The sequence below is a fragment of the Castor canadensis genome, chromosome 4, assembly GCF_047511655.1.
Source record: "Castor canadensis chromosome 4, mCasCan1.hap1v2, whole genome shotgun sequence".
In the NCBI taxonomy this organism is placed as follows: domain Eukaryota; kingdom Metazoa; phylum Chordata; class Mammalia; order Rodentia; family Castoridae; genus Castor; species Castor canadensis.
Window position 1 is genome coordinate 183681247 of NC_133389.1, and position 26268 is coordinate 183707514.

The following is a 26268-nucleotide window of genomic DNA, read 5'->3' on the forward strand; positions in this document are numbered from 1 at the left end:
AAGGCACACATATTCGAAGAACAAAGAGGCTGGTGGAGTGAATAAAGTGGTACAGCACCTACATAGCAACATGAGGCCCTGAGTTCAAATCCCACTGCCACGGGGCGGGGCGGGGGAGGTGGAAGATTTTTATGTTTAAGAAGATAAAGGTTGAGAACTGGAAAACCTGAAAAAGAATTCTGTAACTACGGTGAATCAGTGAGTCGGAAGACTGGCCAGGAGAAAAACGTCCAAAATGACCCCAAAGGCCAGGGAAGAATAGACAGGACAAAGGGAGACTCCGCATGATGACGTAAGTCGTCTCAGACACAGAGGAGAGAGACTGAAAGGGCAACGGCCTTCCAGATCTTCCAAAGTTGAAGGACAACAAAATCACTGAAAACCAAAAAAGGCCTTGGAAGTAAGAGGGACTGATTAGCCTTGGAAGGCAACATAGAACGACTGGAGATTTCCCAACAGCCTTGCAAACCAGAAAGCAGTGAAATGGTACCTTTCAAAGTGCAGAAAGCTTGCTTGAAAGTTCTGAACGATCGCAATGGTCAAACTAGAATCTTATAACCAGCATGACATTCTTCACACTTGAAATAAAGTGAAATAAAGATGTTTTTCAACAAAAACAGATACTTTTCACCTAAAGACATTTTCACAATTATTCTAAGATGGAATACTGAAAATAAAGACCAATATAAAAAGACAATAAAAAGGGTCTAAATGTGTAGATAATGGAAATGAATATTGACTTTATAGAAACATTTTAGTTAAAATATATTAAACAATGGCACAAAAGAGCAAGCCCATAGCAAGAAAGCAGGAAAACAACCACACAAGGGATGGTGCTAATGTGAACAAACTAAGGCTCTAGTTAAAAGCAAAGCTTGCCAGACTTCATAGCAAAGTATAAAACACAAAACCTAACTCAAACATAAGCGTGCATATAAACAAGTATACATGCAAAACATTTGGAAAAACGATGTTGTAAATAAATGAGCGAAGCAGAGTTAGAACAGCAATATTAATGTCAGCAAAGTAGACTTCTTACTAAAAGACCCTGATTCTCAACTTTGAGGGCATATCACTACAAACTTTTTTGGTCACCATGTAATTAAGTGAAAATTCAGTAACAAGAGCATGGAAACTCCTACATGTTTGAAAATACACTTAGAAACAACAATACCGCTGTCATCAGAATAACCCAAACAACAAAAAATGCTCTGGCCCAAAATATCACAGGTACTAAACTGAAGAATCACTGCTGTGTCTCCTCCCATTGTAGAAAGACTAACAGAAGAATCTTAAGAAAATCTCAGTGCAAATGCTGATGAAATAGAAGTTAATAGAAAATACAACTTCCACAGAAGTCCTCAGAAGACTTATGGCTTGAAGGAATGTAATGTGATTTAAATCTGCCCACAAAGAAGACTCAAGACCTAGATGACTTCATGGGAAAGTCCAAAGAGCTCTCAATTCAGATTTAACCCCACTTTTATATAAAGTCGTTTAGGATTATAAAAACAGAAACTGTCCTCAACTTTTTTCATGAGCCAGCATTTCCTTTAATCAAAAATTGGCAACAAGGTGGTGGCAGGAGGATCATCGTTTCAGTGCCAGCCTGGACAGAGGTAGCCACACCCTGTTTCACAATCAAAATGAGAACCACCAATAGAACAAGCTAATCTGATCAAAGTACAATATATGCATTATGAAACTTCTCAGTGAAAACTCCTTTGTACAATTAATGACACTAATTGAAAATACAAGGGTTGGGGGCTTGAGTAAAAGAGTGCTGGCCTCACATGTCCAAGTTCCTGAGCTTAACCTCTCTCTCTATTACTGGGAAAAAAAAAGCTGGCAAAAGAATTACAAGAAAAAGAATTAAATAATTATAAACTAAATTCAGTCATTATCAGAAAAGTCAAACTAAAAACAGAAAAAGGACATTGTATCTTGGTCAATGTAGGCTCACTTTAGAAATAAAAATTTGGTTTAGTATTTTTTATTTATTTTTATTATTCATTTATTCACATGTGTGTACATTCTTTGGGTCATTTCTTCCCCCTGCCCCCCTCCCCTACCCTTTCCTCTCCTCTTTTTAAATTAGTATAACTTACCACATTAACAAAACAAAAAGAAGCATTTTATGAAACTCAACGTATACCCCATTGTTGGGAGGAAGGGAGGGTTGTCAAAGAAAATGAGGAACAGAAAGTTATGTTCTTGAGTTGAAAAAGGGTACTTAGAAAAACAAACAAGACCTGTAGCAAACATCTTAGCCAACAAAGGGGTGGGGAGCAAGTTCCCTTCCCAGAGCCAGATGAGAGAGTCTACTATGGTGTCCACCGTAAAAGTGATCCTACCCTTGAATTAAAGCTAAAGTGGGAAAAAGAAATAAAGGACCAAAACAAGGGAAAAGAAAAACAAAAATGTTCTAATTTGCATTCAGCAAGTACAGAATCAAAAATAACATACAAACAGTACTAGAATTACAAATTCAGCAAGGCCAGTATATAAAAATCTATTGTGATTCTACATACAGCAACAAACATCACAATTACAAAAGATACTAACTATACTGGCATCAAATAACTAGAAGAAAGTCTAAGGAAAGATGTGGAAGCCCCTTCTGCAGAAAGCCAGGAGCTCCAGGATGAAGTAGAAGACCTATGTGAATGGAGGCAACGGCCCTGGTCCAGAGCCTTCTTACTCCTTACTCCAAGATTTATCATGGGATCTGCTCAACCCTCTGGCCTCCACCCCATCCTTTCTCTTCTTAATTCATCTAAAATACTCTTGCCAGAGTAATCTTTCTAAAACACTAACTGAAAACCCTTTTGACCAAAACCCACAGCACATACTTTCTTACATGGAAACAAACAATGCAGCTACATTGATGAGCCAAGTTTTGCAAAACTTACTTTTCTTTGGTGCAAATTGGTATTTCCTGTTCTGTTTCATCTTACGGTCCTCATGGCCCACTCACGGCTTTGCCAGCCATGCATGGGTGCTGCCTGTGAGCGCGAATGGTACAGTCTCAGCCCACAGTATGGTTCTTTCCTGCTTTCTAGTACCACATTTCTTTTTTTTAAATATAATTTTATTAGCATATAATAGTTGTACATGGTGGATACATTGCAGTACCACATTTCTACTCCTTGGAGGCCAAGGTCAGGGCCAAATCCACCTCCTGTGCTTGGGGATAGGATGCCCCCACTGAGGCAGGCTTGATAGAAGTAGGAAAAGTTTGGGCTCAAGTAGATTGCCAGGGAATGGCCCAGACCACCCTCACCTGGCTGGGAACCACCCATGTTCCTCCCCACTCCTTCACTACTGGGTGGGAATCTCCAGGGTCTGTCTTCCCCATGAGTTAATGTAGGTTTTAAAAGCACCTGAAAAAGAAAAGCATGCTCTCTCTGCCAGTGGACTCCATCTGTGCCTGACCGTGCTCCCTTTGTATTTCCTTTCCTAACTTTTAATAAACCCCATTTACACCCATGTGTTCTACTTGGATTCTTCCATGATGTAATGCAAGAATGAAGGTCTTCTTAAAACACGGTTTTGCTGTCAATACCACTAGAGGTGCTGGGGAGCCTCTCCAGTTGCTCTTTCATGAAACTCAGGCTTTTGAACCTCAACTGATGATTTATTCATCTGATGTATTGTTCACCCCATACTACAACCACCCATGTGTTAGCGTCCAACTCCAAATGTATTGTCTTTGTGAAGTTTGCACCTGACACCCAACATGAGGAGAGGAGGCTCCCATGACAATGTGAGCCTGCAGCAGTCAGGGCATCTTCATGGATGTGCAGCTGTCTGTAAGCTTCTGCTGGGGGACAGAAGCCAGTACTGTGTTCCTACAATCCCCAGTGGATCAGGACCCAAACTTACACCCACTCCACTTGGAATCTACACTGACAGAGCAGCAACTAGTCAACATTGGGCAGCCTGAATGCTCACTCAGAACTATCACTGTGTTGGGCCCCAGGGAGGCTGGAGGGGTCAGAGACTCCAAAGTGCAGGGAATCCTCACGGGCTTTAGAAGCACCCGTTCTGGTCCAGCTCATCCCACAGCCAACGCCTGTGGGCTCACATCCCAGCCTGGAAGTGGGGGCTTGTGAAAGGAAGCCACCCTCTGTAACACAGAGTGTCTGCTATGGTTTGAATGAGGATCCTCCAAAGCTCCATATGTTAAAGCCTTGGTTGTGGTGTGGGCTGCTGGTGGGCCTTAGGTCATTGTGGGCACTCCTGTCTGTCTCTGTCTCTCCCCCTTCCAGATGTAATTGCTTGCTTGCTCTCACACATCCTTCACTTGCCTTCAGGTAATCAGTCAAGGCCTTACCAAGCCTGCACTCAGTGATCTGGACTCTGAACCTCCAAAACTGAGGGCTACAGAAACCTCATTTTCTTCCTAAGAAGCAACGTCTCAGGTTCAGGACTGTAATTCTGACTGACGTCATGGGTGAGGACCAGCTGGAGAGAACTGCTCTACAGGTGAAGGTCAAGGCAGTGCCCAGAGAAGGGAGGGAGCTAAGGACTAAGAGCCAGATGACAACTCTCATGCCCACCACACCACAGCAACTTCTTTCAGCTTCTTGATTCCATGCCTGAGCACTGCCCTTGGAAACCGAAAAATGGACTTCACTGAAGTTCAGCTAAAAGAGTCAGATCAGGGTGTCCTGTTCAAAAGGAGGCCTGTGCAGGTGGCATGTCCAAGCCTTTTTGCAAATGCTGATGACACCTCACTCAGGCACATGCACCCACGCACAAGTGGTGGCATCCTGTAGTAAGCAAGAGTGTGGACTCTATATTGGACATGGGACACAAACCAGACTCCCCAACTCACCAGCCACAGGACCTTGGGCCAGGGGTCATGCATCCCAATTCCTCATCATAAAATGAAGAGAACAACACTTGGGTCAAGTTGACAGGAGGAAGAAACAAGTTAGTGCAAGTAACACTTCCTGAAGGGATCTACTAACTGCCCTCCTTTGCTGGGTGCAGAACGCCCCTCCTGGCCTGCTGGCCTTGCCTCTCTTCTTCCAATAGCCTACACTATAGTCAGTACTGCCTCGATGAAACACCTTCAAAGCAAGTCGTTCCGAGCAACAGAGCCCAGCCAGGGCCGCATGTCCTGCTCCAGCAGCCTGCCTAGGCAGGACACTCAGGTCCCACATCCACAGTGGTCTCATGCTGGCCTCCACCTGAGTCTTCAGCCCAGCCTTTTCCTCCCTCACCCCACTCTTCTCCTCTCCCCTTCTTTTTCTTCCCAAGAAGGCAGCTCCCACTGCACTGTGTGACTGGCTCAGTCTTTACTGGAATGGAGACTCCACCGTGAACCTGAAAAGCACAGAGAAGCCCTGTCCTTCAGCAGCCACCCAGAAAAGTTAAGCTTCCTGTGAGAAGGGCTGGCCAGGCCTGGGGCATGGTAGCCCAGAATCAGAAGCAACCTGGGAAGTGCTGGGGCTGTTGCCTCTACTTCCCACAGACACTGAAACTCTGCTCAGTACTAAGGTTTCAGGAAACATTTGGTCTTGCCTCTTGTGTTTGTGGGGTAAAGTATGGACTTGGGAGTGAAGATAAGAATAATACCAGTTGGCCTACCCTATAAAGGCAAAAAGAATAGGAAGCATGCAGCTGAGAGCTTCAAACCACCAAATTCTGTAGAGACTAACCTCCCTCCAAGACCCTCAGTAAACCCACCTTATGTGTTAGAGACAGAATAAGAAGGGACTTCAGAGCAAAGCCCTAATAGGACAGAGGGCACCAGTCAAGACTCACAAATGGAACCAAGCTGATGAGGGCTGGCCCTCCTGGCTCCTTAGGGCCACAGCACATGGCACATCAGAAGTTGTGGCTTTCCAGCTGGGCTAGGAGTCCTTGGGGCCTTCTGCTAATGCACTTCTGTGAGCCCTCCTGAGACCACATGATAAAACGCTGTTCAGTCATTACCCAAAACAGACACCGGCACATACGTCCACATGGATCACCTAGGGATCCTGAGTTGGGAAGGGCTCCTTGCAGTTCCTCTCACAACCTGAGCAGGAAAGAGGCCAGGAAAGGGCATCTCCTTCCTGGAGAAAACCCTGAGTGGGCGCCCTGAACAGGGATGGAGAGGAGGAGGCACTGGTCCAGGGAAGAAAGGGGCAGAAGCTACTCATAGAGGGTAATGTTTCAAACTCAGCCACAGCATATCGCTTCCTCACGCTAACAGCAACAGGTGTGCACAGCAGGCAGTTCCCATCACCCTGCCTAGCTGGCAAATTCTGCAGCCAGCCTGAGCCAGGGCAACTGAGAATCTGATAAAGTGTGTGCACAAAGAGGCTTCCAGTCACCTGGGAACTATGAAGCGCTGCAGGAACAAAGTCCACCCCCAGAGGACACAACTTCCAGTGCACAGAAGCCCAAGCAAGTGCACAGGAACCTGGATACTACCCAATGTAGCCTCTGATCCCAGAACCCAAGGAGGAAACACTGTCTACCTCCACCCACAAGCGGAGGTCCCTGTAGCTGTCTGGAAGCCAGTATTGCCTACTGTGCAGTTTCCTGGGGAAGTCCTTATTTCCATGATGTGAGATAAAATTTTAGTGGAATTATAAAAACTATGGCTTAATGTCAGTGCCCACAAAACAGAGGAGCTTCAATCCCCCAGTACCACAAAAAGAAAGAAAGAAAAAGAAACAGAATAGCAATTTAGTTCTCTGCAGCTTCATAAAGGCGGAGTTGAAGATCAAACTAGAAACGGATCAGGATCTTCTGAAATCACCCTTTGCTTGACCAAGTCAGAGATGAGGTAATGCCATTATCTGGCAAGACTGATCTCCCCTGCACCAGAGCTCTGAGGAAGGCAGCCTGTCTCTGCACTCTCAAGCCAAATGTCAGGGTCCTCTGCCTCACCCTGCACCAAGGTCAGTGTGTGGGACCCTTTGGAGGCCAGACAACGAGTTCAGGGCTACAGCAGGACACCTGGGCGAGTCCCCGAGTGCTGAGGAATGAGTAACAAGCACTTCAGTGATTAGGCCCCAGCCCAGGAAGACAGACAGGCTGTGAGACCTGCCCAGAGACTATAAGGGACCAGACAGCTGGTGGGTAGATCCAGAATCCACCCATAACACCTGATGAGCAGTGCCCAATGAGCAGAACAGCCCAGCAGGTGTCTCTCTCCTCTAAGGTCCCTCCACCCAGAGATTGCCTAGAAGCACCTGTGCTCCACAAAAGATCCACATGGAGCCCTGTTGAAACCAAGATGCAAGCAGGCTCCTGCCTTAAACCTTAGCACAAACACAAAGGGCCTGCCTGCTGTGCTGGTCTGGAGATGGCAGTAGTAGGCACACACTGCCACAATTACTGCTAGAAAAATATAAAAACACTGTATTTCTTCACTGACACTGTGTAGACACACCAGCCTCTGCCCCAGAAGTCAGAGTAGATCCAAGGACAGAGCTGTCCCTATGGCCAAGTCCCGAAAATGCCCAACCTACTGCCTAGCAGACCCCCTTCCCTTCACACACAGGCAGGCTAACCCTCCAGGTCTAGGAAGCAACCCGCAGAGCAAAAGTATCCACACATAGCAAGTGTCGCGCTGAACACCTCTGCACCCCAGGATTCACCTCTGCTGCCCTCCCCATAGGGCAGTTCCGACACTGACACCCAGTGGTCTTACTAGGCCTGGACACCATTGATGGAAAGGGGGCAGGGGAAAGAAGTAAGGCCTGACAGCAGCTCAGAAGGAACCTTGTAAACAATGTATTCCAGAAGGGCACAGAAAAGGATAAAATTGGGCATGAGGGAGGGGCTGTGGAAGGCCTCAGAGTCAGAAGGTGTTAGCCACATCCCAAGAGGCAAGGCACCAAAAAGGGTGACAGTGCCATGCTGAGTCTTTGGGAGCGAGCGCAGGCTGCCTGGCTGCCTTGAAGCATCTAGTGTATCACAACTAGCTTCCTGGTGACTGCACTGTGACCTGTCTGTGGAGGTGAGCTTGATAAGGACAAGCCACTAAGTCCATTGCTTCCTCAGAGCCTGAGGAGTGATCAGATGTGTCCAAAGAGCCAGCAGCTGACCCTGTTCACACAGGACTTTTGGAGGCAGAGGTGGAGGCAGAGGCTGGCCCAAGGAGGGGCTCAAAGAGAAGACAAAAGGAGGCAGACACAGTCCTGAAAGGCAGAGGGACTCATGTCTCCATACAAACAGGGAGACCATCCAGGAGATAAAATCAGGCCTGGGCCTAAAGTCACACCTCAAAAGCCACCCCAAACAGTGGGGGTCCCCAACACACTTGGTAGACTCCCAGCTCACTGTGTGTTGCCTCCACAATTTATCCTGCCCTCAGCCCAATTCACAGATGTGCCTTATGATTTGGTTTTGGTTTGCAAATTTAAGCATTGGCATTTCCAAATGCAACTGACTGTTATGAGTGTGCACAATGAATGTGGGACAGGAAATGGGTTTTGTCTGGTTAGTTTTTAAATGGTTGCTAAGAATGTGCTAATGTAAGACTCATGAAGGTCACTAGGCAGAGGCGATGGTTTATCTTGGAAAAAGAAATGCAACTGCCTGAGGTTCTGCTGACGGGATGCCAGTCACAGGCAACCATGAGGGACAGAGGACTCAGGCCTTTGCCCTGCAAAGGTTAGAAGGACTCTCCATAGGACTCCAGGCAACCCTGGGAGGACCAGTATTGCTGTGACACAGGCATGGCACTGGCTTCTATGTTCTGTGGGCGCTCTATAACCCCCATCCCATCCATGAGAGCTGCTCCCCCATGGTGGGGCAGGCACAAAGGCCTTGGGGCTGGATTTGGCCCTACACTGAGCCAGCCACTCCCACACCATCTGCAGTGTGGCAATTTGATTCTTTTTCCTACGAGCCAGAACCAGGTCCTGAGGAACTTGAGGAAGAACTTTCCAGGTTCAGAGAAATTCAAAGATATCATCTCTCTCATCACACAGCAGGCCAGGGCCTGATGTAGACAGAGTGTTGAGACACAGGTCACAGCCCAGCAAAGCAAGGCCTCACTCCCTGAGAACTGGTAGGGCTCCCACATGCGTGTGGCAATCCCTAGGACAAACACTCAGAGGAGAAAAAAAAAAACAAAGTTTCTAACACCATTCAGGTTTTATCAATGGCACCACAGAACTCTTCCTTTTCAAAGCTGTGATTTCTCTGCAAACAGTGCAATGGTTGTGGCTTCCTCCTAGGAAGCCAAGACTCACAATGTGTGACAGGCTTCTCAAGTCAGATGCCCCGTGGCCTGCTGTCTCCCAGGACTGGCACCAATGTGCAGAGCCACAGACCTGAATGACAGGAGGCTGAGAGGCCTCTAGACAGCCACCTGCTCCTGGGTCTTTGCTCTGATTAGGACATGCTGTTCTGCATTTCTGCTCTTGCTGGTCTGGGTGGGGAGCACTTCAGACCCCTCCCCAAGGTCACGTAAGCCTGCACGGGGTGAGGCACCCTATGGAGAAGACCTCACTCAGAGCAGCCTGAAAATCACCCCTGAGAACTGATGGTTCAGGAGAAAATCCTCCTACTCCAAGCTTTGTAAGCATTGGCCAGAGCAGCCACCAGAAGATGGGCATAGGTAGGATCTCCAGCATCTGGCTTGGGTTAAGGCTCTGAACAGACATGTTCCCATTTTCATATGCAAGGACAGTGACCCTATGCCTGGGAAGCCTTGGTATCTGTGTACAGCATGTAGACTAAAGCTATGGCCACAATCCTGCCCAGCACTTTTGAGATCCTCCAGACAGAAAGGGGGAGACTGGGAGGTATGTCTATAACATCCATAAAATCTGTCCCTCCCACATGCCCACTCCACTGTGCAGGAAGAGTGGGCATGGCCATGAGGGCCTGATGTGGGACTGCCCCTCCAGCACCAACCCTGAAATGCTAAGGAGAGTGACTGGGTAATGGCCGCCACAGAGAAGGATCCATACCACTGGAATCCAAGCACACCTGAGGCATGACAGATAAGCTACTAGTGAAGAACTATCCCAAAGCTTCTGAGACCCAGGTGTGGAAGGTGGTGGCCTAGAAGCCCCTATTACAAGCAGAAAGGCCACCAGGAGCCTACCCAAGTGCTGAGGGTGCCCCAAAGGCTCCCAAAGCTCCCAATTCAGAAGCCTCTTCCCTCTACAATGTGCATAGGTAAGAAGAGGGTCCCTCTACCACCTGCATTGCCTAGAACTTTCAATCCCTGCCCAAATGTCCACTCCTTCTGGGCTCCCATGGACTCCCTTCCTGGACACAGGGGTGACAAAAGGGTCCCAGCCTCCCTCCACCTGGGCTCACCTACTCAGTCAGAGTTTTGGGGGTACACAGATAACAGGAAGTGAGGAAAACACTCACTGAGCCATAGACTGGTGTCTCCTGTGTGTGCCCCATGGAGGACCTTGCTAGAAGTCTGGCCCAGACTTTACGGTGCCAGTGCCACATAAACATTAGGAAGAATCTACCCAATACTCCGAGGTGTACAAGGAGCTGCTGAGACCTTTGTTACAGTGACATATTAAGCACCTGCACTATTCTGCTAGGTCCTGTGAGATGCAGAAAAATGAATGAGTCATGCCATGGATGGAAATGGCACTGAGGGACAGACTGCTGACTACCTGAGCCCAGATGAGGGCAAGCCAGACACACACTTCTTGTCAACCCTTTCATGCTGTCTCTGCAGCAGAACACAGTCACCCCACCCAACATCTACTCTTGCTCCCCAGGTTCTGGGCCCTCCTGGCCACCAGCCCCACCTACCCCTGATCCAGAGCATTTGCAGTGGCAGAAGAGGCCAGGGATGGGGCATGGGACACTGCCCTGGGCGTTTGGACCAAAGCAGGTGCAGAAAAGGTGCTCACAGATGGCACAAGAAAAGAATCAGTGACCCATACGGTCAGTTGAGACTACCTAAGGAAACCCTCCTGGCCACCTACCATCCACACGACACCACATATATTATCTGGCCTCTTGGAGTTCCCATCTACAACCTGGGATAGACAGCAGGACCTGCCACCCAGGGCTCAGGGCTCAGGTCGGTGTCCAGCCATCCACTGCACCTATAATTACGCTCCATAAATGCCAATCTGTGACGAGGGAGATTTCACGTGCTTTGTGCAATAAAGGCCACATCACACCAAAGGAAATCACCTTTTACAGAGCCCCCACATGAAGAAAGCTGATCGAGTCTGAAATACACCAGTGGCCAATGATCCCTGCCAGGGACACGAGGGCCCACATCACAACGCTGTAGCTGCCCAGGGTTCCAGGACAGAATACTGGCCACTAAAGACTTCTCAATTCCTATAGGACACAGTGAACACAACAAAAATCTGTAACTGTTCCCAGAAGGGCCCTGCACAGCTATAGAGGTGTACACACAAAAAAACTAGCCAGAAACAGGAAACATCAAACCACAGCTCTTAACACTTTCTCAAGAGGAGCGTTGGCAGGTTATGAGTGAGGTAGCAGCTTTGGTGACCAGGGTGAGCCATGAGAGCTCCCACCAATAAGGACCTGCACACCAGCAGCCCTACTTCTCTGTGGTCTAATCACAGTAGGTGACTGGGAGTGGAGCAGCAAGAAGCCTGGAGGCTTCTCTGCTCCCTGAGGAGGGAATCAGCATCACCTTGCGAAGGAGCAGGGGCTACCCAAACCCAGCGGGCCAGCTTTTTACAAAGGCTATTTGTACCACTGTGCCCAACTTCCAAGTTTTCATACAGTAATTCATCATATTCCTGACACACTGTCTTTCAAATGCTGTCTTATCTAAGAATGGAGACTTTTTCCTGAAAAGATAAATGTCATCAAGCATTTAAAAAAGGAAACACACACCAAACTGTGATCCACTTTTGAATCCCATGCATAAATCAGAACATTTTTTGACTTTGTGTAAATTAAGTCAAAGACTTATTAAAATAATCAGGAAATATTTTGAAGAGGATTTATGTTCATTCAATTGTGACTTCTAATTGCTCAACTCTTCCTTCAATTCCCTCTCCTGAGCTTCCGCTGACAAGGAAGAGTGGGTGCAGAAAGGAGGTGAAGCTTGCCTGGACTGGCTGGGGATGGACAAGGAGGCCATCATGGGAAGAACAAGGTCCACTCTGTACTTCCAAAGGAGCAAGCAACCTGAGAGATCCCAGGATTCGAAGGTTTAGGATTGCTCAGGGAAAAGTATGATTTTAAAAGATGCTGAGTAAATAGCCACATGTCAAAGACAAAGATATTCATCAAGAAAGCAAACAAATTTCTCTCTCCCTGAATTCTGGCTTATCACCAAAAGGAATCAAAATACTTCCTTTCTGCTCCCTTTCACCAACCATTTCCACATCTACAGTCAGTTCTGTGTTGAGAACCACGTGGGAACAGGTGGCCCTTCCCCCAAAGCTAAGAAGGACCTGGAGGCAGGTGGGGAGGGCAAAGGGAGACCTAGCAGGTGGGGATAGGGCCAGCTGACATTTCTCCCATCAGGGATTAGGAACAAGACTCCCCAGGAAACTATACACAGCAAGATGTGAAAATTAAATTTTTTTACCATTCTCATTCATCAAGGGCAGGTCAAAGTGAGAAAAATAAAGGTTTTGGGAAGAAGCATAGGGCCTTTTACCCTGGGATATTTGGGGCCAGGGACCGGATAGGAACAAAGGCACAGGAGAGTCCCAGCAAGCTCCTGACTCAAAGAGACCTGGAGGTGCCCCTCCACCCCCCCAGTATAAAGAAATGCAAAAACATCTAGGTAGGAGAACTGAATTGCTCTAGCAGGAAACAAGAAGCACTACACAAAATAAAGGTCCAATTACTTGTACAGCTGAGCTTAAAGAGGACTTTAGTCCAGGTGACCACTTGTGGGAAAGCATTCTCCATGTGCACAGCAACCTTCACTGTACTGAGAAAAAGCCATCTAGGACACAGATGCACGCAGCTATGCATTTGTGCAGTTACACGTGCATGTGTGTGCAGGTATAGCAAACACACCATCTGCAGGCATGGAAAGGGCCAGGTCCCACTTTCTGCACTCACAGAGGGCCATTTCAACACCTGCCAGCTCAGCAATGAATTCCACTCCAGTTCACAGGAATCTTCTATGGACTCCTACCTCTGGTGCCTAACTTTCCCTACCTGAAGATGATGCTCTTCAGCCTGCAGAGGAACTGTCCTCACACGTGTACACTGCTACCACAGGCCCCTGCGGGTCTTTTCACAAGCTTAGGGGCCAGGATCCTGCATGGACATGCGTGCACACGGAAGATGACACAGTCATTGTAGCTTACACACTGCACAACTTCCAAGACAGCCATTGTCTTGGACACATTGTCCCACACAGCAGTATCACAACAGAGTCAGCAATGGTGGGTATGGATCTCACATCTCAAGCCTGATTCCAGTTTTCATCCTCTGGACTTTTTCACCACTCATGATCTGTGTGTCAAGACTTCACAGAAACCAGGCATGAGATCCTCCAGCAGGTGTCGTGGCTGTACCTATACTGTCTTCCCTTAAGTGGTATCTGACATAAAATACCATCAGGCCAACTCTGAGGGAAAGATGTGACTTTGTACAAACAGCCTTGAGGTCACAGAACCTTCCCTCTGGGCAAGTTCAGGGCATCCACCATTTCTGCAGCTCAGGCCTCCAAGCGCAGCTGAGGAGGACATGAAGCTTTAGTAGGGAAGCAATCAGTTCTGTCACAGGGCTACCCACAGAACTGAGCCAGCCCTCTGTTGCCTATACCACCTAAAGTCTCATGACAATTAATGGATCATAGAAGCAGAAAAGTGTTGATGCTGATGGTAACATAATCTCCAGCAAGCTGAAGGGACATATCTGTCACCTCCACTGGACATTCATTAGTATGTTGCTTCACTATTCTACCACCACTACCCTGCCCCAGATGTGCTCAACTGGAAGGAGAAAGAGCAGAGCTAACAAAGAGCAGACCATCAGGAAACACCATTGTGAGACACAGCAAAAGGGATCAACCAAGAAAAGGACACCTTTCAAAGGAGAATCAAGAATGGGCTTTAAATAGTCTGACGAATAAAATAACCTGGTATTTATACTGTCATTAGAATTTTATAATACTTTCAAGTCTCCTGTGAATTAAACTCTTCTCCCATCCCAAAGAAGTTCTACTTTCATTCACTACTTTTATAATTTACCAGGCACACAAAAAGGGAATTACCTGATTCTTTTTTTTAATTATTAAACCAACTAAAGTTAATGGAACTGGTGTAAGATGTGAGCATCACCTGTGAGCAGCATATGCAGATTGAAGTGTCTCTTAGTTCAGGCCAATATGTACACAGACCTTAGGAAAACCAAATACAGAGCAAATTATATCTGTAGGCTAGCCTTTGGCAAGGAAAACACAAAGCGACTCATCCTCATTCATAAAGATGGTGAATATCTAGATTACTCTTAAATATAGCCTAGTTACAAACTCCCCAATAGACCTGCAACTCAAAGATCTGCTTTATGTGATAGGCACATAACCCTTTGGTTTTCTCTCAACCTGGAGCTAAAAGAAATGCAAGATTCAGAATTCAAAACTCCTATAAAGGTTGTGAGTTAGTATGTTTTGTGTGTGAATGGTTAAAGACAGCAAAAGCCTAAAATTAAGGAGGCTTTACAAGTTTCATGCTACATTTCAAATGCCCTCACATTTGGAACAGCCAGAAATAGTAAATGCAGATGACCCAGGTTCTGAAAATGCTCTGCATCCCTGGCAACTAAGTCACAATGATGCGCCTGCGCTGCCAGCATCCTCCCTTGAGCTTGTCATCTACTGTGTGCGTTCTCCTGAATTCTCAATCAACACCACTGCCGAACACAAGTGAATTCTGGGAGACCAGAGCTGTAGCAGGTGACCAAGTCGGGAGCCAAGTGTGGCCCCCTGAAGTAGGTGGCCGAGTCCCTGCCTTTAATCCTGCCTCTCTTGTCGGGGCATGCAAGTTCACAAGGGGAGTTCCTGATGGCTATGAACCCTATAATTAACCTATCAAAAGGAGAAAAGGCCATCTGCAGACTACACAGTCTTCAGCACGCCTTAGTACTTTTGTTTGGAGTGGGGAAGAACTCTCTAACGCTGCCAATCCTCTGCAAGACAAGCAATCCCAATCCCAATGAACATTCACAACATGACGCAGATTCCAACAAACTGTGCACAATAATGATGAAAAAGCAGTTTAAAAAAATCAACAAAGAAACTCAGCTTTCTCTGAGAAACCTTCAATTTGCTTAGCCATTTTCCCATGGACATTCAATTAAGAACAACTGTGGGAAAGCAAATCCAGCCGCTGGAAACAGCAGAAGGCAGCAAGGCCATAAAATAGGCATTCTCCTAACAGCCCGAGAAGCCTTTCAGCATTGACATTTGACACAGGCCAGAGGCCTGGGCCCCAGGAGGAGGTCCACACCTCATTCTTACTCTTAATGAGTTCAGTAGATGTCTCTGATACACCAAAGCACAAGCAACAAGAGAGAAACGGCACATCATCAAAACTAAAAACGCCTGCGTTTCGAAGGATACTACTCAAAAAGTAAGAAGAGCACACTCAGAATGGGAAAGAATACTTGGAAATCACATAAAGGAGATGCATCTAGCATATAACAAACACCCACAACTCAACCACAAGACAAATAACTGTATTAAAAATGGGAAAATGAAGGGGTGAATTCAACTATGATATATTGTAAGAACTTTTATAAATGTCACAGTGTGCCCCAGCACAATAATTTTAAAAAACTGAAAAAAAATGAGCAAATGATTTAAATAGACAACTCTCCAAAGAAGAGTTAACAAATGGGCAATAAACACATGCAAAACTGCTTGACATCATTCGCCATCAGAAATGCAAATCAAAACCATACCAAGATGCTATTTCATACCCACGAGGACATCCAGAATCAAAAGGACAAGACACCATCAGCACAGGGTATTTCCAGTCACCCACACTTACCCCCACAGGTGCAACTGCCCAGTTACTGTAGATGGCACAGCCCAGTGCCATCCGACCTTGGTAGAGCCAAATGGCACCTGCAGAGGACAGTGTAGCAGTGAGGCTCACCTCTATGTCTCCTGTCACCTTGGGCTGCACCTACATTCCTAGATGGATTCTTCCCTACAAGGCTACCATGGACAGAAGTTAGGGTTGCATGTCTGAAGGTAGGACATGTAGAAGGCTGAGCAACGCCCCCAAAAATGTTCATATTCTCATTCCCACAACTGATGACATGTCACCTTTAAGAGCAAGGGGTCATTACAGATATGATCCAGGATTTCAAGGTATCAGATAAATGGCTGAATGCAGCCTGAAGACAGGGACTGTACAAAGTGACAGGTGCCTTATCATGCCAAGCAAGGAAACCATCAAAGACTACAAAATCATATCAAAAGGATTCAAGTGCCAACTTTACTGGATGCCCACAGGCCGAAGACAGGGCCCTGTACAATTATGAAAATGTCATAGTAAAGGCTTAAAATACATGAGATATACTTAGATCCATGGTTCACAATTACATTCAAAAATAAATAAGACATGTTTAAACTAGTTCATTTCTACCTGAATCAAAGAGCTTTTGAACCTTTGTCTCAACAGAAGTCTCTACCTAACAGAAAAGGAAAGAGTCTCAGAATGCTATTCTACAGTCCCTAAGGAAGCAAGGAAAGAAACTGTACACTTCCCATCTGAAACCACCCAGGGAACCCTGGCACCACCCATGTAACAGTCTGGCCAACCAATCCCAGCCCAAGTCTGATGCAGCCCCCAGTTTGGGCCAGCAAGTCACCAGAAGCAGACAGAATGAGGCAGGCTAAACAGCATCACAGGGCACAAGCCGTGATGCTCCAACCATGGAAACTCCACAGGACAACCAGCCCAGATTCCTCAACAAATACTGTAGCACAAAGGGGTGGGGTGGGAGGAAACTGTAGCATAAGCCAATCTTAAGTGACACAATGGACCATCACAATGAATGGAACTTATTTAACACACACACACACACACACACTCTTCTTAAAAATATTTTAAGATGGAGATTTTAAACAATAATTATTTAGTGTTATTTAGGAATTTATCAAAGCTGTGACAATGATATTAAAGCTGTGGTCATATGTTAAGAAGAGGCCTTATCTTTTAGATACATGTGAAGGTAAAATCCCCACAAAACAGTGCAGTGAAGGTATGAATGAGGCAGGACTGGCCCCAGTCTGTCACAGCTAATGTGGGAAGAGAGCAACCTGGTCATTCATCATTCCATTGTCTCATTTTTGTATTTTAAAAAATGTAAGAAAATACAATTACATTTTTAAAACACAGAGATAGCTGACAAAGGAGGTGAACTGGAATTTACCTGTTACTCTGCTCCACTCTGCTCTGCTCGTGGGTGCTTACTAACTGTCTGCAGGTAGCTGTAGCCTGGGCTCACAGCTGTGGCAGGTTACACTCTCAGCTATTCGGAGAGAGTTCAGAAGATGAAGCACCTGTGATTGCTTGGGATGCTTTATTTCCCGGGAGCAGACAATACCTACACACATTCCTGACCATTACCAAAAGCAGGTAAGACCTGGGATAAGCTCACTGTGAGTGGTGACCTAGATTTCTTGATTCATGTGAAGTCAAACACACTGATACACTGGGAGGCTAGGGTCAGGTAGTTCTGGCCAAAGATTTCAGCTTTGGCTGCGACTATCCAGGCAACTAGGATGCCAGCTGCTCTTCAACAGCTGACTCAACAAGAATCAAAGCAACCTTGACAGTACAAATAAGAATAAGCAACCTACTTTAAATAAAATAAAAATAAGCAGCCCACTGAACTGGGGTCCCCTGGGAGCCCAATCCCCATGCAGCTCTTTGTGGCAGGGCTTCCTCAGCCCAGCATAAAAGAGTGCTATCACTGTGATTCAACCAAGAACAGACCTTATTCCAAAAGCTGCTCCCAAAGGAAAAGGGTCAGAAGCCCACTGAACACCTTTCCTTGGCTGGACTAAAGCAGACCATCATCCCACCGGGCCTCTACCCAATGGCATCCCTTTTTAATTAAGTCTTTCTTACAAGGAATCTTTTCGATATCCCAAGTCCTAAAATTATTTTGTGTGACAGGGAAATAAAGATCAGTGGATCTGCTTGAAGTTGTAAACATTCCCAGAGCCATAAATGCCTCCTGCTGGCCGCAGGATTACACATAGGAAACCAGTAAACAGCAGAGCAAGCTATAATTACCATCTCCCTGGCTCTTGCGTCTCTAACCGTGGTTTCAGGAGGGAAGACAGGCAGGGAGGTGGAGCCGGAAGTCTCCTGGGCCCACACTGCCTAGACCCATAGCCTGGACCACCAGGAGGAGCACACAGGCCTCCTGTCCTCTGAGGCTGTCCCTGGCGAATGTTCCCCCTGGACACGAGGCTGCTGGGAAAGCCTTGCTCATGGCTGCTTTCTTCACATGTGGTTTGATTGACGCAAGTCAAGAGGCAAGCAAATGATTCATAACTGTCCACACACAGGGCTCACATAGAAATGGCACCCGCCAATCCTGCTGATTCACTGAGAAACTTCGCATACCTCAGGCACCACTGCTGACATGAATTTTCACACATATGTAGCAGGCAGCTCCACGGTGGCAGTGTTATGGTATCAAGAAACACATGCCTGAATTCAGACTCTGCACAGGCATAGGGGCAAGGCCGACAACAGGGGGAAACTATGTTGGATAAGGCAGCAACCACTAGCCATGCACCTGCCCAGTCCAGTGCATGTGTGGGGCGTACATGTGTGTTGCATAGGTGTGCTAGTGGGTACACATGGGTCACAGTACTGATGCCCTTCTACTCCAGTTTCAAGCTCAGACTCAGGCACACCTAAGGGGTGAGGAGGTGAAATGGAAAGCAGGATCTTGCCTTCCAAGTCCTCACAGAGAAACGAAGATGCCCAGGGGAGGCCTGAAAAAATCCTCCCAGGTACCAAGACCCAACCTAAAGCAGGGGCTATGTACAGAGCAGGGAAGCTGCAGCTCCCAATCACCTGTGGGGGAGCATACAAAAGGGAGGCCTGAAAGGACCAGCTCATAGCTAATGGTGGGCACGCTCCTTCCAGGCATGTGAATGGTACACCAAAGGCACAGCAGGCGGAAATAGTGCTGTGTGGTGCAGGGATGTATGGGCCCTAGGGAGCAGTGCAGGGAGCAGCAGAGGGCTAGAGAACCCTGTTGTGCCTTGAGGAGCCCTGAAGGTGTTCTCTGTAGGCAAGAGAACCACACAAGGACCTGAACCAAGAAAGCCTGCCCATCACAGGGCACATTGCTCTGGTCACTACAGAGAAGCCGGCAGATTGCTGGTCAGTTAGGCAGCTATGTAGTCTGATGAGAATGAGGACTGCTGAGGCCTGACCCACTGATGTGGACCAGAAGGGAGATACCTTAAAAAAGACAATCAGTATTTTTCAAGAACATCAAATCAACATCCTGATAACAAAGGGCTGGCAGTTGACCCTGCTTTGCAATCCTACTGCTCTCCTTCCTTTAACTTGGCTGCCAGACCCCAGGCCGCTAGGCTGCTGACAGGGCTGGCAGAAGTACTGAGTTCTGAACATAGGAGCTGCATGGCCTGTGCTGCCCTGATGATCCCCACCTGGGTGGGAAAGTGCCCAACAGAACCCTCGGCTCCATCTCCAAAACAGATTCCTCAGTGATGAGGAGAGTCCCTATAGCTGGAGGTGAGACTCAGAAGGCCCAGGTTCAGCCCCTCCCAGGTACTGCACACTCCTTAGCAAAGGCTAAGGAGCAAAAGGCAGCAGTGGGGCAGAGCCACAGGTCTCTTGAGAAAATCACTGCTGAGGCCTGCAGCTCTCTTCACAAGTTCTACAATCTCTTTCCTGGACATGCGAATACCCCCAGCCCAGAACCCAGCTCACACATTCCTCTAGCACTTATGAAGAGCTATGCAGAATCAGCTGGTGAGAGTCATGCACTCTGTGGCCTCATGTCCTCTGTATGTGGCACCTAGGACTCTGCACTGTGCTGTCAGCTCTCCTAAATATTTGGAGAGCCCCTGGAAGCAAAATCAGGTACAGCTCACCTTCCCCAGTGCTGCCCTAGGCCAGGACATGAGAGAGAAAAAGCAAGTAGATCTCCCTCTGCATATTCAGGGAAAACCAAGCTCCAAGCAGCCAGGCCCAAACCCCATCATCTCAGCTTTGCATGGTTGCCTAAAGAAAAGCCATTGCTCTCACTTCTAGTCCAGTTGAGCCTTTCCAAAGAGGCAGCTACTACCTTGTGCGGAAGGCAGGCCAGTAAGTAAAGGATCAGGAAGACCCACACACAGCAGTCCTGAGCCTTGGTCCCAAGAGACAAAGGCAGGCCCAGAGGAAAGAACACACTGAAGAAGGTCTCAGCAGTCTTCATCTGAGAAACGCAAATCCTACACCCTGAGCGCTCTCGCAGGGACTTTGATCCCTGGGGCATTTCTGGAAGCCCTCAAGGCATGTACCCACTTACTTCACAAGCACTGCCACACCACTGAAGCAGGCGGCAATGGTGCCACCCAATCTAACCCAAACCCCCTCCCCACAAGAGCCCAGCTTTGAAAATACTGGCCTGGGAAAAGCATTTCCACAGCTACCACCAGCACACTTAGCAACATACACAGAAAACACTGCTGCTCTTCCAAAGTGACTCTATTCAGGCCTCCCAGACCACTGACCTAAAATAACTCTTAGCTCTAGGACCAGATTTGTAAGAAACAAGGTAAGTCTCCTCCACGGGCCCTGTCTCCACACTGAGATCCACAGAGGCCACCTGGAGACTGCATGCATGTGTGTGAGAAACACACATGTTCACTGGCTTTAGACTGTCAAGTCTCAAACCTCTCCACAAACAGCAGAGAAGACAAGAAAAAATAAAGCAGGGGGTGAGAAAAGCCTGGGTAAATTAACTCTGGAGGAACCCTTGCAGTGGGGTCTCCCAAGAAGAGGTACCTCCCACCAACTAGTATTTCTTACCACTGGTTAAAAAAAATAAAACTTGATGATCCAATACGTAAAGAGAAAGAAGTTTACAGCAGAAAACCACACCTTTTTTTCCAGTTTAATATCTCTTGTAATCTTTGAAAATCACACACAATTCCATTCCAGGGATCTTTACCTCCCACTGCCATGGTGGCATTTGTCTAGAGGCCAATCCCAAAGAAGTTACCCCAGGAGCAAAGCCTAAGAAAGGAAAGGAAGGAACACCCCTACCTTAAAATGCCCTTCAGTCCTGGGACAGCCACATATTTGGGCACCCTGAGACAGGACAGAAAGAGGTTACAGGGCTAAGTGCAGGGACAAATAGCCTGGGTCTTAAGTGTTCTGATTCCCATCCTCACACCCTGTGTCTGTTTTTGCTCTAGTAATTAAAAAAAAAAAAAAAAAAAACGACAAATCACTGGCAAAGACCAGTTCTTGCACCATCTTCTGTTAAAAATATAGCTAGAGTATGGACAGTGGACAGTCTTCTCTTTGGCTGGTCTACTGCACAGGATGTATGCCTGCTTATCCTGCATACAGCTGCGGGCCTTGGTTTGAGCTCTGAAATTGGCAGCATTGTACAGGTGTTTCTCAAAGTGTGAAATTTTGCAGGCCTTCAGGGCAATGGTAATCAGCACTAGCACAGGGCCTAGGCCAAAGATGTCACAGAGAAGCTCCTTGTTCTGGCGGGTCTGGCTGGCTTTGGTTTCTTTACCACCACCCTGGGACTGTCTTCCTCAGCACACTGGAAAACAGTGCACTTCCAGGTAACAATATAGGTGACAGTCAGTGACAGCTCAGAGCTGGAGACCAGGCTAGAGACCAGAAGGAAAAAGCATAGCAAGTGCTAGGCCACCAGGCAAGGAAAGGGCCTATGACCCCAAAGCTACAGTGGCCCTCAGTCCCTGATCTTGTAAAATTCAAATTTAAACCCAACCTGGGCTTATAAAAACAAAGCCAGAATTTACTGTCTCTCTGGGAGATTCTGAGTTTGAGAAGACTTGGTCCGAGGCTGGTGTCTAAACAGGAGAACCTCTCTTGAATGTCCTGAAATCAGTGACTGAATAAAGCATCTCGACATGAATCAGAGAACAAACACTCTGACACCATGCTACAAATCCATACTTTGCCCACTAGGCCTTAAAACAAACCCCTGAGGCAAGTTTTCATACACCCATCTCACAGATGAGAGCATCAAGGCTCAAAGACAATAAGTAATGCTCCCAATAGCTAAGCAAAAAGGCTGGGAAGGGGGCTGGAGGTGTGGGGTAGACTGCTGTCACAGACTCCAACATCTGAGTTCCTCACCATCCCATCAAAGGACCTGAGTCTTCCACTGTAGAATGAGCAGGGAAGGACACAGCCAAGCAAAAAGGTAGGGGTTCTTGGGAAAAGGTAAGTACCAAGCCCTCTAACTGGTCCCCATGTGTTCTGGAGGACCCTCACAAATGTTTCAAATGAGGCCAAACACTGAGTGCAACATGTCTGAACCCCCAATCCCAATCCTAGAACCAGTACTCACGGTCCCTGGAAAATGCACACCTTAAGGAACATTCTAGAACCCCTGGCCCTCACTCTGAGGTGTCTGTTTTAAGAACCTGGGATGCTGGGCTGGTCAGCAAAGGACCCGGGCTTGTGCTCACGAAAGGTCTTTCTGTCACCTGAGACACACACACACTGGCTCTTGTTGTGCCAACCCTGGAGGACATGCTATCAAAGAAAAGTGGCCATGTAGAAATTTGTTTTTATTCCCTCACTGCAACTGTGCCAACAACCTGAGAGACAAGGACAACACTGAGTGCCAGTATGCCTTCAACTCCCACAAGGCAGGAGTAAAGAGAGAGCCGCATCCCTTAAAGCACTCTTTGTCCCAAACCTCCTTCATGTGGAAATCCACAAGAACGCAGATGAATACGAGCTGCTTCTGAGAAGTCAGCTCACACTGTATCCAATGTTCTTGGTACGCACAAATAATCCCTGCCCATTGTCCCTTCCTATGAGTACAGCATCCCTTGCCCAGCCATAATACTAGAGCCTCATGGTACAGAGGGACACTGGTCCCTCCTGAGAGAGACAAAGGGAGCAACTCTGTCCTGCATGAGGAACACATCAGACACAATGGAAACAACACAATGTAGAGAGTGGTGCCCCAAAACTGCCCACAGTAAACAGGCAGCTACAAGACTCATCTGGTGTCCATCCCTACATACCCACATGCTCACCATTTTAAAACAAAACGTTTGGGCAATACTGGGCTGGGGTTTGAACTTGGGGCCTTGCATTTGCTAGGTGAATGCTCTATCACTTGAACCATGCCCCAGTCCTTTCGCTTATTGAGTTTGTTTTTCAGATAGGGTCTCACACTTTTGCCCGGGGCCAGCCTCAGACCATGATCCTCCTACCTTCACTTCCTGTGTCACTGAAATTACAAGCATGTACCACCTACCCTGGCAAAAACATGCCATCTTTGGAAAAGTCACTCATTCACAGTTCGTGTGCAAAATGGTAGGCTCTATGCTAATGTGTGGGAGTATACAATAAGCCCTGCTCCTTGGAGGTTTGACACTGAATTAATGAGTTGTCCCCAAAAAGAATGCAACAGGAACACAGCAGGACTCTGCAATGGGTGGGAAGAGGGGAGCCGGCTGGCTACTCCAGCTATAGCTGAGATGCCAGCTCTTGAGAAGCAGGAAAAAGAGTTCCAGGAATAGGGAGCAGCCAGTGCAAAGACTCTGGGACTATGGAATTCCCTAACTGTGGGGTTCTCAAACTGCCAGAAGGTGAGTGTGGCAGGAGGCCTGAGAGAGGAAACAAGACACAGCCAGGCCAAGGCAAGTCAAGTTTGGCCAGCAAAAGGGGCCTGGGATGCCACCACACTGAGCCCAGAAGGGACCTGACCACCCTGCGGTGCCTGTACCACAAGGTCACAGCTCTGAGTAGCAGAGAATACAGCCCTGGGTAAAATAGTCAGGTGGTGGAAGTTTCAGGTACTGATTTCCTTGTGTTTAATATGACTTGCTTAGTTGTAAGTTTACATAATTTCAGTTCATGCAGCCTGTGCTTGGCAACCAGCTACCACAGGCCAACTGTAGTAGCACCAGCCACCGAGGAGCACAGTGCAATGGGAAAGAAGCAGGTGGCTCCAGTAGAATTTGGAGGAAGACTTGCCCAAACAGATGAGGGGATACGGGACTGGATACTGAGGCTGGGAAAGAAAAACAAAAGACATTTCCTAGCCTTTTCACTTGACATTTGGCAGGGAGTGGGACCACATGGTGACATGGAGAAGTCACGAAGTGACAGAGAGGAACAAGAGTTATTTCAGCTGCTGCAATGGAGCTGGAAAGTGAGACCACCACCCTCTCCCATGCACCTCCTTGCTGCAGCAAGGAAACATACTTGAGACATTGGAGAGCCAACGGTCCCCAGGGCTGAGGTCCTCCACCAGTCATGGCTCCAATCTGCTGATTACCAGGATTTTCATAAAGTACGAAGCTTGTGCCACAACTTCCATGTCCAGCAGCTTCCAACATCTCTCTGCCTAACCCTTTAGCTCCTCATGAGGCCACTGAGACTGAGAAGAACTGGAAGGAGCACTCTGCTATGCAGACCAGTGGGTCTCTGCAGTCAGGAGGGCCTGGACATGGACTTCAGTAAGTTAACAAGCATGGAGTAAGTTGACAACCAACAGGACAGCAGTGCTGGACTACATTTCTGATGAGTGAAGCTCTCAGAAGCTTTGTCCTTGGGGAGCAGAGTCTGACTCTGATACATGAATGTCAGAATGGCTGGCGTAAGGGATAGAGGGAGAGAGCAGAGATGCAGGAATGGCTGAGCCAGTGTGAAGATATAGGACCTAGTAACTGCTGTCAGAACCAGAGGTGGCCCCCAGCTGCTCTATCTGAGCAGCTGCAAGCAAGCATTCATATCTGCCTCACTTAATGTGGCAAACCTCCCTCCACTGGCTCCCATTCTCCAGGGGTCAGGGTAACCAGGGAATGGATTCAAATATGCTAGGTGCCACACATGGTAGCATGTGTACCCTTGGGCATCCCATGGCAAGGGAAGTTGCTTGAGGGAGGGACAAGCTTGCACCTGCATGAAGCTGGTCCAAGAGACACAGAGTAAAGTCACTGCAGGAGTGACCTGGATAGGAAATGAAATGTCAAGCAGCAAGTAAGTGTCTGTCCAGTACACCAGAACCCCTCCCACTCTTAAGAGCTGGACAGGATGGGGCTGTGGCAGGTGGGTACCACACTGGAAGTGGAGAAGGCTAGTTGCAATTTGTATTCACAATCCCAAAGTGAGGCAAGAAGCTGAGATGGTATTCTTAAGCACCATGGGCTCTCCTGAAGAAAGAAGGAGCAAAAGACAGGTTCAACCTGATGCTGGAGCTCAACTGCACATGCTGACAGAGATGGCAGCACAAGGGTAGCTACCAGCATACGCCAACATTGCTAGACCTGGACCCCAGCAGGGGATGTGGAGAGAGGAGGAAGGAGACTGAGGGACCTCAAGATAAGACAGTCAGTGCAACACTAGAAACTTCCCCTGCTAAGAGTGGGAGCTAAGTCACTCATACAGGTGTGCTGTGGAAATTGAGATTCTGCATTAAATACAGTTTCTGTCACATTGCTGAACATACCAGCAAGGAGGAAACCCTCCAGGAGCCAGAAGTAAATAATAAGTAAAAGAAACAAAAACAAATTAAGTTGAGCTGACAGCAGAACTAAGGGCAGCAAACCACCTCTGAGTCTCACGGAGCAGACCAGTGACGAAGCCAGCACAGGCACCTAAAGGTGCTGGGGCTCAGGATGTGGGCCAGAGTTCACTTAGGGCCCCACGGGCTCTGTGGTCTCTGCAGGGCATCAACAACAGTTCTCAGAAATAGCACATGAAATTCCTATCTAAAGAAAGGCATCCTTGATCCAAATCCCCACACTGGACACACCATAAGACCAAGTAACCATTAGCTCCAAATATAAGGAAATATGCAAAGAAAGGGCTAAAGGGCAGGAAAAGCATCAAAGATAAAGCATCAAACAAATGCTTCAGATCTCACATTATTAGAATTAGCATACAGCAACTATTTCTGCCACTTTTGAAAAGACAAGTTCATTATTGTTTTATCCTGTATCATTTCTCTGCACTTTTAGTTCAGTAAAAAGCTTACTAAAATACTGGAACAGTTTTAAGCAGTGAAAGCAGAAGCTACAGAACTGTCCAAATTAATCATTTTAAGAACCAAATACACTTGCAAAAATAAAGTACAACTGACCAATTAAAA

The 26268-nt window shown here is 47.3% G+C and overlaps 1 protein-coding gene across 21 annotated transcripts in view; it reads right to left on the reverse strand.

Annotated features, from left to right (window-relative positions):
- The window catches only part of Hdac4 (histone deacetylase 4), a 289492-nt gene that overhangs the window by 171344 nt on the left and 91880 nt on the right, over positions 1-26268 (reverse strand). Inside the window, exon 1 of one of the 21 annotated variants that reach the window (XM_074072171.1) lies at positions 18207-26231. The exons of 19 other annotated variants lie outside the window; for them this stretch is intronic. The gene's annotated coding sequence lies outside the window, so the exon portion shown is untranslated. Of the gene's footprint in view, positions 1-490; positions 641-18206; positions 26232-26268 lie in introns of those variants that run through there. One more of the 21 variants, XM_074072172.1, reaches the window with a different exon arrangement.